The following is a 12,974-nucleotide window of genomic DNA, read 5'->3' as shown; positions in this document are numbered from 1 at the left end:
ACAAAAGCAAAAGAATTCTACCTAGTGTAGTTATCGCAACACAGTGGCAAAGTTATCTGCGATTTTTTCAAGTAGATTTGAAGGTCATGTATGTAGTCCTGTCCATCACAAGTAGACTCTATGTTTCAAATAGTTAAGTAGCCTGCGGGCTAATACAGGAGAAAACACAGAAATAGCATTAAGTTTTCTTTAATTTCTTTTTGTACAAAGTCTGCTCATTTCGAAAAACACTTCAGTAAACTATACAGTTGTAAAGAAAAAACATAAAAACACTGCCAATTACTGCAAGCAGAGTTAAGCCACTCGCGACTCGAACAAAAGCGCGGGAATGGCGTGTAAGCCAAAGCACAAGTTTCTTCGGTTTTCTCGCTGATTAGTCGAAAAGAAAAAACACGTGAACAAAGTATTAGTTTCAAGGTGGGTATTCCCAGTATATTAACCAGTGCAGATGCATGGACATAACTACAAAATACAAACATTGCTATTTATTTTGAGACTAATAATAAATAAATTTCCATTCTCTTTTTGGATCAGTTGTCATGTCTTTGTTTTCGAGAGTTGTCCTTCTCGTTAAAGAAGTTCGGAATGTCATGCAACTGCAACCAAGTTGGTATATTGCATAATCGTAATTTACGCTCAAGTTTTATCAATAAAACGGAACAAAACAAACACTACGAAAAAATAGATATCTGGTACCTTTGTTTAATCGTTGGTGACTGCTGAGCAATTGTGTGAATCCTCTCGAAATTACTAGCTCCAGTGAGAAGAGAACTAAACAATGTTTTGCCAGTCGATCTGACTGAGTACATGGCCGCTAGCGATCTCCAAAACCACCATGTTTATGATCAATTCCAACGCCTTAAAAACCATCTCTTGGAAATATTTTCGGTCCAAAAGCCTTGTAGTCAATTAACAAAATTCCCACTGTTTTAAATATCCAGGACTTGGAGTGATTTCTTTTAAATGAGAGAAATTTTCATTCAGCAAATGCCGCCATGTTCACTGGCCTGGCTTAGTACCTTGAGATGCTATATTCACCGCCTAGCGCGGTGAATATTGCGCCATAGTCCGAGCTTCTCGACCAATCAGAATTGAATTCACCTCTGGAAATTATACTAAGAAGGCTTATCATCGCTCAGGATCTTACAGTATATCATTATTACAACTTTTAGACGTTCGAAAACTGATGATGGATACGGTATCCGGAACATTGTTAGTTTCAGAATTTCCTCCAATAAACTATGGTTAAAGTGGTAAAAATTTGCCCCAATACGTTTAAAAGGTCAAAATTTGGACCGATTAACCATGGTTAAAATAGACAAAATTTGCCCCAATAAAAAAATTTTGGCCCAATTAACCATGGTTAAAATGGTCAAAATTTACCCCAATTAACCATGGTTAAATTGGTCAAAATTTGCCCCAATTAACCATGGTTAAAATGGTCAAAATTTGGCCCAATTAACCATTGTTAAAATGGTCAAAATCTGCCCCAATTACCCCTGGTTAAATTGGTCAAAATTTGCCCCAATTAACCATGGTCAAAATGGTCGAATTTTGGCCCAATTAACCATGGTTAAAATGATCAAAATTTGGCCCACTTAACCATGGTAAAAATGATCAAAATTTGCCCCAGTTAACCATGGTTATTATTCAACACATGCGCGCGCTGCCCATATATGGTCAAAATGTTAACAATATCTGTCATCCGTACATAACAGATATCCTGCGATATATGTAGGTTGCGAAGATTCGTCCGAAATCTTGTAAAGCGCTGCACAATTATAGTTTTTCTTTCTGCAAAATGTGTTTCGTTGGCAATTTGTTGAATAATAAAACAATTATCCTGCTCAATCTTGCGGAATATCGTCTGATTTTAGCCAACTCGGCCTACGGCCTCGTCGGCTAAGTATCAGGCGATATTCCGCGCGATTACGCAGGATAATTGTTAATTAAATTGGTCAAAATTTGCCCCAATTAACCATGGTTAAAATGGTCAAAATTTGCCCCAATTAACCATGGTTAAAATGGTCAAAATCTGCCCCAATTAACCATGGTTAAAATGGTCGAATTTTCGCCCAATTAACCATGGTTAAAATGGTCAAAATCTGCCCCAGTTAACCATGGTTAAATTGGTCAACATTTGCCCCAATTAATCATGGTTAAAATGGTCAAAGTTTGGCCCAAATAACCATGGTTAAAATGGTCAAAATCTGCCCCAATTAACCATGGTTAAAATGGTCAAAATTTGCCCCAATTCACCATGGTTAAAATGGTCAAAATTTGCCCCAATTAACCATGGTTAAATTGGTCAAAATTTGCCCCAATTAACCATGGTTAAAATGGTCAAAATTTGGCCCAATTAACCATGGTTAAATTGGTCAAAATTTGCCCCAATAAACCATGGTTAAATGATTACAATTTGGCCCAATTAACCATGGTTAACATGGTCAAAATTTGGCCCAAATAACCATGGTTAAAATGGTCAAAATCTGCCCCAATTAACCATGGTTAAAGTGGTCAAAACTTGGCCCAATTAACCATGGTTAAAATGGTCAAAATTTGGCCCAATTAACCATGGTTAACATGGTCAAAATTTGGCCCAAATAACCATGGTTAAAATGGTCAAAATCTGCCCCAATTAACCATGGTTAAAATGGTCAAAAATTGGCCCAATTAACCATGGTTAAATGATTACAATTTGGCCCAATTAACCATGGTTAACATGGTCAAAATTTGGCCCAAATAACCATGGTTAACATGGTCAAAATTTGGCCCAAATAACCATGGTTAAAATGGTCAAAATCTGCCCCAATTAACCATGGTTAAAATGGTCAAAAATTGGCCCAATTAACCATGGTTAAATGATTACAATTTGGCCCAATTAACCATGGTTAACATGGTCAAAATTTGGCCCAAATAACCATGGTTAACATGGTCAAAATTTGGCCCAAATAACCATGGTTAAAATGGTCAAAATCTGCCCCAATTAACCATGGTTAAAATGGTCAAAATTTGGCCCAATTAACCATGGTTAACGTGGTCAAAATTTGGCCCAAATAACCATGGTTAAAATGGTCAAAATCTGCCCCAATTAACCATGGTTAAATGGTCAAAATTTGGCCCAATTAACCATGGTTAAAAAGTTCAAAATTTGGCCCAATTAACCATGGTTAAATTGGTCAAAATTTGCCCCAATTAACCATGGTTAAAATGGTCAAAATTTGACCCAATTAACCATGGTTAAATTGGTCAAAATTTGGCCCAAATAACCATGGTTAAAATGGTCAAAATCTGCCCCAATTAACCATGGTTAAAATGGTCAAAATTTGTCCCAATTAACCATGGTTAAAATGGTCAAAATTTGTCCCAATTAACCGTGGTTAGAATGATCAAAATTTGCCCCAATTAACCATGGTTAAATGGTCGAATTTTGGCCCAATTAACCATGGTTAAAATGATCAAAATTTGGCCCAATTAACCATGGTTAAAATGGTCAAAATGTGGCCCAATTAACCATGGTTAAAACGGTCAAAATTTGGCATACACTATGCATGAGTTACGTAATCCAAATGTTTTTATTGGTTTGTTGCATGAACACACGTCACCAAAATAGCGGTCAACCCCTAAAAAAGCGAACAAAAATCTATAACAAAGAAGTGTGCCGGGCTTAATAGCCATTTCCCTTTATTAACTATGGTCAAAATGACTAGCAACTGTTCGAAAATTATTTTAAACCCTGGAGGGGAGGGATTGGTACACTGACCTTACCACAAGACCTTTGGTGATCACGTCTTAGCAAATTCTGGGCTTTTTGACATACCTTAAGGCCCGTTTACAAAGGCGATTTTTGTCGCGCAACTCAATGCAACTTTTGTCGCGCGGAAGTTGCATCAAGTTTCGAACAGGTTCGAAACTCCTGCGACTCGCGGCGTTTTTAACGCCACTAGTTTTCACGCGTGCAAACTCGCGGCGATTTCATGGCGATCGCCGCGATATCGCAGCGAAGTTGCATGAAGTCGGCGCGATATCGCGGCGACTTGCTGCAACTTCGGCGCGACAAAAATTGCATTGAGTTGCGCGAGAAAAATCGCCTGTGTAAACGGGCCTTTAGGTTACTATTTTTAGCTGCTACTAATTTAAGGGAATTTTTTAGCGACTATTTCATTTATCGATTTTCCGAAAACTTTAAAAAGTTAGTGATATCGTCTTAACCAGTTGTGAAATATATTTATAAATTATTGCGGTTTTCAGTGATATATGAAGCTAACTTCTACGGCCTTATGCGCCTACTGGCGCGACGAGAAATGATGATGAATGATGAAGCGAACTCCCGGGGGGGGTACTCCCATAAATTTCGGATAGGGGTGTGCCGCCCAGGTTCTTAAACCCTGACCCTATTTAAGGATAAAGAAAGCGAAAATTGATACCCTTTTTAAGGCCCAAAACTGAAAAATGACACCCTATTCAAGGGAAGAAGAAACGTTCCGTGACGACGCAAATAACGGCTAACCGCGCACAGCAAAACACAAATCTTTATAAAATCAAAAATCGCTTTACTAACACTTGAACGGATGCCTTTTTACGTTTAGCTGAGCGTTTTTTCAGCTGATAGAATTTAGGTACCCTATCTAAGGATACCACTGGGAACACATTGCCAAAAGGAGCAAAAAAGATATCCTATTTAAGGACTGAGAACTTCAAAAACCATACCCTATCGGGCGGCACATACCTATATAGCCCATATATGGGAGTACCCCCCCCCCCCCGGGAGCGAACTTCTGTTTCCTGAGAGGGCCGCCAAGATGATTGACAGCAGTAAAAAGCGATCGTTGAGAACGGTTGAGGCGGTCTTTGTACGGAAAGAAGGATTTGATGCAGCGTGTGTTCTGAAAAATGATCTTGAGGTTCAACACTTCTCAACAATCTAAAGTCATCTACAAAGCTAGCTGCTGGGAGTGTGATGATGTTTACATAGTAAAACAAAACGACGACTTCATGACAGAAAAACTGAACATTTTAAGGCCCTCACTAAATGCGACCATCCATCAGCTATTGCTGATCACATCAAAACCACAGGCCATAACATCAAATGAGATCATTTTGAAATCCTTGCGTCTGGCAAAACTGACCTCCACTGCAAAACTAATGGAGACTTAATTTATCCAAGAACTGCAACCTTCATTAAATGCCAATGTCGGCAGTGATAGGTTGTTGCTTTATTAACTGAAATGTTAATATTATGTTACTACTGCTGAAGATCAATTTTCTCAGTCTAGGCTCCAGACCCCTTTCATAACAATATATAAATAGTTGCCAAATTTTTAACGGTCATACTTTTGAAAATATATGTAGCTTAGCATACGAAACGTCAAGTTTAGTAAAATGCGATTTTTCATAATGTTTATCACCGCTGTTTGTTTTATATTTTTAATCAAGTTACGATGGCCTAAAACCAAGAGTCTAACATGTATCCTGTTGCTCCATTAAACTATATAGTAAGCAAATAACAAAATCGTACCCCCATATGCCGTCCTAAATGAGTCTGCATTTTTTTATTCCCTTCATTTTATGTTAAGGTATGTTGTGTTGCATCTTGTAAACCCATTGGACCAATGGGAGTTTTGACTGTATCTTCGAACTTAAGATAACAATCTATCAAAGAACCTAACAGGAGTTCTCTAGTACAATTCATCGGCATAAAATTTTTCGGCTCTAATCTCAAATACCTTTCTCAATTGTTCAAAAAGTGGCACCCAAAAAGTAGAACCCGAAAAGAACGTCAAAGAGTCGTGACCACGTTCTTGAGAGATTTGTGAGTGAATAAAAAAAATAAAAAAAGTTGAAATATTATAATACAATACAGCACTCATTTAAGTAGTATATCAAAAGTAAGAGTACTTTGAAAAAGTTCAGTATGGGATAAATCTGTACGCAGTAAGACCAGCATTTTTCAATAACTACGTTACTGGATGGCCTTGTATTGACTGTCTTTGTCTTTCGTTTCAAGCAGGCATCTAAAATGAAAATCAAAACCTTGTTTTTTGTGTCTTAGTATTTCAGAGCTAACCGAACCTACTGGGAGAATCTAAAGCCGGCCAGCGGTCGTCCATTTTGTCCTTCTTTGAGTATACCTGAAACAGGAGGACTTGGACCTGCCTGATTAAATGAACGTTTGAAGAGCGCATTTTAGTCAATAGTCTGGTTATATAGTCAAGGAATAAATTTGGTTTTAATTCAGTGCATCTTGGTGCTTTGCTGTTCTTTGTCATGATCGTGTTTTCAAATGGATTCTGGCTCATCTTTCTGTTCTCTTACTCTTTTCTTTGCAGAGGATTCAAACGGTAATTAAACGGTCGGAAGGAGCGAAAAAAAGGGGCAGGGTGGTGTCGGCAGGCCCTTTCAGTTCCCTCTTCCCAGGCTCTACACGCTTTATCTTGAAACCGCGCTTGTAAGGGGCACCTTGCAACAAACCTTCAGATGAGTACGACTTTTGAAACCAAGTGCTTATGCTTTCGATTATTACATTACACACCAATCCTGTACAGATAGTCTCCTTATCAACTGGTCAGCAACAAGGAGGAGTTGGATTTAGGGCTCTGAGAACGTAACTGGATTGAAATTCGAAAGTCGTACTCGTACCCGTACTTCCTCAACGTAGTTCCCTGAAAAGAAGAATCAAAAGGTGGACAGGGAGGTCTACTGCTCCGCATGCAAAAATATTACTGTGTAACGTAAACTACTTTCACACACTCCACGCCCTTAAATCAGCGGATTTTTTACCGTTCCAGGATTCTAAAGTTGTGAAACAATCTTGAAAACTAGAAAGTGATAAAAACTCACAACACCAAGACAACACAAATCTACGGAACATAATTAATAGTAAAATAAAACCAGTCTTGATACTGACAAGTGAGTCGCAACCACCCATGCCATGTTATTCCTGCTAGTAACTAATAGATTTATGTGAAGGGGGACAGGGGGCGGGATCCCGGGAGTAAAAGGTACAGGAAGCGGGAGTAAAAGGTACGGGAGGGGGGAGGTTTAGACGCCCCTGTCCCCCCCCCCCCGCCCCCAATAAAAGGAAAAGGCTGAATACCACTAAAAACTCTATTAAAAACAATGTCATTTTTCTTCAGAAAATAAGAACCTATTAAAATAGCCTAAATTTGTGCTTATTACCATTTATGTAAGAACCTGTTTAGGCTGACTTGGGAAAATGCGGTTCTTTCTCGCGGGTTTTTTTTCTGTAGTACTAGTGACGGTTAAGTAACGCAACAGCAATACGCTACAATTTTATATCCACTTAAAAAGGGGCAGTCACTTACATTTTATAGCTTTTCAGCAACTTCTTCGCGCTCATAGCTCGTCGCTAGGCAATTTCCCAGTATGTCCTTGAACACAGACCCGAGGCAAGTGAAGTCGCGCTCGCGCTGGTGCGAGTAGTGATCCGTGTAGAAAGTGCGAATGGCTTCTGCGTCAGCTAGGATCCTGTGAAGACAACAGAACACCCTGCCATGTTAGTTTCGTTCGGAACACCACAACGCTGATTGTGCGCGGAATGTCTTGGTACGTGCGTGTGACACAAGTTTTTGCGCAAACAGATTTACAAGTCCAAAGACAACGGCTACAGATAAGAACAAGAGCTTTTGGCCGGGCAATGCCTAGTTTACTCATTTCTCTACTGTTTGTGACTTTGTTTTACCTCTTTTTTCTTTTTTACTCTTATTACACTGTTGCAATTCCAATTCCACGCCACGTCCTAAATCGTCTTCACAAGAAACCAGTCAATCCGTACAATTTAACCCCCGTAAAAATGTTTTGCCACACAGTAGGTTTAATTAACTTGCTCTCACAGTGGTTGGGAGAAGATACTATCTGTTGGAGGGTCTATAAAGCCAATCTGCCGGCATACTTAGCTTTATGAGTAAAGTGGAGTGGGGGATTATGAACTTCCAGAAGGGAGCCGGGTCCTGATAGAGATTTTACGGAATTTGGAAAAAAGTTATTTTAATGTACTGTACTAATGGACAGAATTACAAAAGTTTCTATGAGTGCCACAGCTTGACACTAGGCCAAAAACTGGGATCTATAGTCTGGTACTCACACGGCTGGTGTAAAACAATGCCATATGTAGTAAATAGGACCGTGCGTCTTGGACAGGGGGCGCCCAAAAAAAATCACTTGATGGAAGTGTCCGTAAGGTAACTTGGGTAGCTCCCCGCGCATTCTCTCTCCTGTAGTATTTGTCCGGGCATTTGTCCAAGGTTCACGCCAGTAAACCAGGGAGCGCATGTCACGAAATGTAACAGGCACATACCTTATTATAGGAAATTAACGCTTGTGTTAATTAAGGTATTTGAAATTAACGCGACTTAAATTAACGCGAATTGAAGGAAAAATTTCTTCCCAATAAAGGAAATTAACGCGATAGAGGGGGGTAACATTTCAAAATGAAGGAAATTAACGCGACGAACACAAAGAAAAAACTTGTTGTGACAACAGGAATAAGTTTATTTCAACACTAGGCATATAATCCTAAACGTAAGGGTTAAGCGAAAGAATCTGAGCGCCTCGAGCGTTCTTAACAGTTTCAGTGATACCGGCAGATTTCCACCCTGATAAAACTAGAAATAGCTGACACTAGGTTGCCCCCGAAGTTTCGACGATGTTTATCGGTTTTTCTCTGCTGTTCATCCTTTTCTACAATTCAGACATTTTATTAGAAATTAATTTTCTATTTTGGATGTTTATTAATTATGATACGGTAAATCATTTAATTACAAGAACGCAACATCATCTTCACATCATTTTGTCATGTTTTGCTGTGGTGGGGAATCTCAGCTAGACTCAAGCTAGACTTTAGAAAAAGTCCGTCGTCTTTATTAATTTAACACGGTCGATCGCGACTTGCGTGGCTCGTTTTCGCGACTTCGTCGCTTTGAGTGGGCCGCTTTGCGGGCTCGAATCTAACACGCCTGCCGCGAGTTTTAAATAATCACAATGCATCTCGAGATCTCTTTTGAATTTCTTTTCTTGATGCCGCATAAGTTTTCTCCATTCAAGTAGTTTGTGCCTAGTATATTACGGTCAGTTGGACAAAGGCTTTCTTATCGTAAATCACGCTTCATGACAACGATCAACTTTTTAAAAGGAAAGGATACCGAAAGAATTTCTCACCTTTGACAATGAAAACGCTTGACTTTCTAAAAGTCGCTCGCTTCTGGTTTCCGGTTTCGCCTGCTGCGAGTCTTAAACAATTATCTCGAGATCTTTTTTTTAAGTTTCTTGTAAATCTCGTCCGGAGATTGACTGATCAAGGCTTTTCTACGTTCAAGTAGTTTGCGCTTGGTAAATCGCGGTTTTGGACTAAGGCTTGCTTATCGTAAATCGCAGACAAATTTGAAGATATGGCTTGATATGTTCGTACGTGTTCCTAGACATATTTATTCTTCGGGCAATCACTCTGCAAGTTACTTAGTTAATTATCGCGAAGTCTTTTCAACAATTGCATTGCTTTCGGCTTTTAGGCATTGTGAAATGAATAGGCCTCGAATAAAACCTGAAATTATCTTTTTCAAAATTCTGCCCAACTGCAATCAACGTTTACAAGCGTCGTTTGTTTGCTTGTTGTCATCCGTGCACGTGCTCATGCTTGGGCTGTCATCATTACCCAATCATCGTTTACTTGCGTCATCATTGACCAATCACCGTATGTCGGCATTTTACAACTCCCGATGCCTACTTGCGGGCTTTCAGCTTGTCGGCATTTTCAACTCCCGAGACTATTTGCGGGCAAAAATTGATCAAATCGAGATTTTTCTCAGTATATACTATATATATACTCTATATTCGCGCGGATTACAATGATGCCTCCTCGGGTTTTGGCCTCTGGGCCAAAACCCTGCGGGGGCAATAATGCCTTTGCCTGGGAGTCAAAAACGTCTGGACTGTATTGAGAAATTGGGGCCAAAATAATGGAAATTAAGGTCATGGAAATTAACACTCCACTTAATTAACGGCGCGAAAATTAACGTTAACAAAAATTAACGCGACTTAAATTAACGCGAATTTTTGAAATTCGCGTTAATTTCATGAAGCGTTGTAAGGTATGTAACGTGTGTGACATAGCTCTGTGTCAGTCACGTATAAAAGATATAAATGCCCTTTAGGCCAGGTCCGCAAATATCCGTTTCCGTTTGAAAACGCAACTTTAATTTGCGAATTGGCTTCCGTCCACACGCATCCGGTGAAAACAATTACCAAAAACGCAACTTTTAGAAAATGTTCTCCAGAGTGAAAAATTTCGGATCACAGCAGCGGCAAAGCGAACAGAATTACCGCGAAGAGGGAGGTAGCTATACCAAATGTACTCCCTTCTGCTATCATTTTCCAGTCCTGTGCTTTGTTAGTGGAGGGGGACAGGGGGCGGGAGCCCGGGAGAAAAGGGGCGGGAAGCGGGATTTTCAAGGTGGCGGGAACCGGGAGAAAACGAGTGAAATTTCGTAACATTTCGTTATATTTCGCAATGGACATGGGACAAACAGGAGAGAACAGCTATGTACGGAAAGCGGGAGTAAAAGGTACGGGACGCGGGAGGTTCAGACCCCCCCTGTCGCCCCCCCCCCCCACCTTGTTACTTGCTAGTCAGATCGCCGGTCTGACTGATCGCCGGTCTATGCTGTTAGAATAAACCTGGTCACACAGAGACCACGCGTTTTGAAAGGTAAAAAATTTAACGGAAAAATATCCGGGATAACATACATAGCCGGTCCTCAGTGGAACTCGTGATCTCTTACTGATCGGGTTTGTTCCCCTTGCGTCAAGAATTTCCGGTTAGATTTTCCAGTTCGATTCTTAGATCATCTCTGTATATAGACCAGTTTATATGATTAAAAAATGTTGGATTGTATGTTCCTTTTCTGCTTTGTGATTGGTTAACTTTGTCTGGGTGACCCCGGTAACAGTTGCCGCACTGTAAAGAATGTACGACAAATTTATACAGATTTTCGTGTCTCCAGACGCCTTTAACGGTGACTTTCTTTCGTGATTTCGACCATAGTTTCGAGTTTTAAATCGAGTAGCCGTTTGAACATTGAAATATTCAATTCAAGAATGGAATATTGAAGCAAAGAATGAAATCAAATTTGCAATAATGGAATCTGTAGCGATCGGACCCAAAGCTTTCGACAACTAACTTGCTAAGGATACGACACCAAGAGGGGATATACTTTACGGACAGAACACTCGAATCACATCAATTTATTCGACCAAAGATTCAAGGTCATATCGTAAACTGAAACAAATACAAGCAAATAAAACTAAGCTAATTTCGCGCATACGAAGGTAATATGTAACATTCCAATCATTCCATTACAAAACGGTACTAAATTTGTAGAGAAACTAAAATCAAACAAAATGAAGCAATAACAAAAGATACAACTCTAAAACTAATACAACAATGAAAAGAAAATCTAAAGCGAATCACAAAGCTTGTAATTTGGACAAAACAAGACAATTCGACACACTGTCCCAATGCCTGATAGGGCTAACTAACGTAAATCACGCACAAAAAAATATTCTTAAACCTAGAAGAGCCAATTAAGGCTAAAGCACGCTAAGCTCCAAAAACGATGTAATGAAAATACTTATAAGAACTAGGATAGACAAAGGCGAAACAATAATTCGAGTCACATGGCGAGCTTACAAATGAAAGGCGATATAAAAACATTTTCTACGCAAAAACTAGTGAAACTGACGAGATAGACCTAAACGCTTAAAGAAGAAAGTTAACAACTTACATAACAGTCCCGCTTGTCAGTACTTGACCAAAAACGACTCCAAAGGTAGAGGCAAGTTATACTAGCTACTAACTCTTGACTTGTCACTTGCCTAACCGAGAACCAACTAACTAACATGCGGTTCAACGGGACTATATGTTTGCTAATGGAAATATCAATAACCTATTGTAACTACATATTTGCGGCTAACATAAACGAATCAAAATAAGTCTCTAAGGGCCTGTTTACATGGAGGTGGGGGACCACGGGTAGGTGAGGTAACCCGCCCAGCCGTGGTCGAAAATTAGCTCGCGTTTACATGCAATCTTATCACCCCGGGGTCCCGGGGTGACCTTTTCAGGAGGTTAGCACGTAAACAGACAAAATGGCTCCGTTTATTTCTTTCTCTCGTTCCTTTCAGTGGTTTCCTAGACTCAGTTACTGAACTTCGGAGCCAAATTCGTTTCTGTGAAAATCGAAGGCCATGCAATGACATATTTTCGTGAATTGCAAGCCAGTTCGGTCTCGAAATAAATTTCATTGAAGTCGCCTATCGCATTTCATTTTGTAATTTTTATATACAGTATTTACGTTGGATTTCTCTCATCTTGTGGTTTCGACTAACTACTTGATTAGGCAAAGTATCAGTCGAAGCATTTGTCGAAGTCATTGTTGTTTATAGTCGAAGCGCGAGACTCGCTCGGGCCTACGCTTGATGCTTCACTTTCACTTTTAATTCTTCAAGCATCTTTCGCACTGTCGTTTCACGGGCAGATGAAACTATAGGAAAAACTCGCCGGGTTTGTAGCCGTAGCTGAAGCCGTAGGTAGCCAAAGGCTTGTGTAGTTTGCATTTGGCGAACTTTCAGATTAAACATGAGTCGACCCCGGGTAGGCGGGTTACCCCACCTTAAAACGTTTACATGGCAAAACACGACCCCGGCTGGGAGGGTTACCCTACCCAGCAGACCGGGCAACCCGCCTAGGCGGGTTACCCCACCTATCATGTAAACGCGATCGAAAAAAAATGAGAGTTTATATGGACAGGCGGGTTACCCCACCTAGGCGGGTTACCTCACCTACCCGGGGTCCCCCACCTCCATGTAAACAGGCCCTAAAACAATGTTCAGGATGAGGCGTGTCATCCGCTACAGAATCATTAATCCAACCTTGACAGAAACGCTTGAGGTGTTTTGAA

The sequence above is a fragment of the Oculina patagonica genome, chromosome 6 (assembly GCF_052425735.1).
Source record: "Oculina patagonica isolate OP01 chromosome 6, crgOcupat, whole genome shotgun sequence".
NCBI classification, from domain to species: Eukaryota; Metazoa; Cnidaria; class Anthozoa; order Scleractinia; family Oculinidae; genus Oculina; species Oculina patagonica.
Note: the sequence above shows the minus strand (reverse complement) of the source record.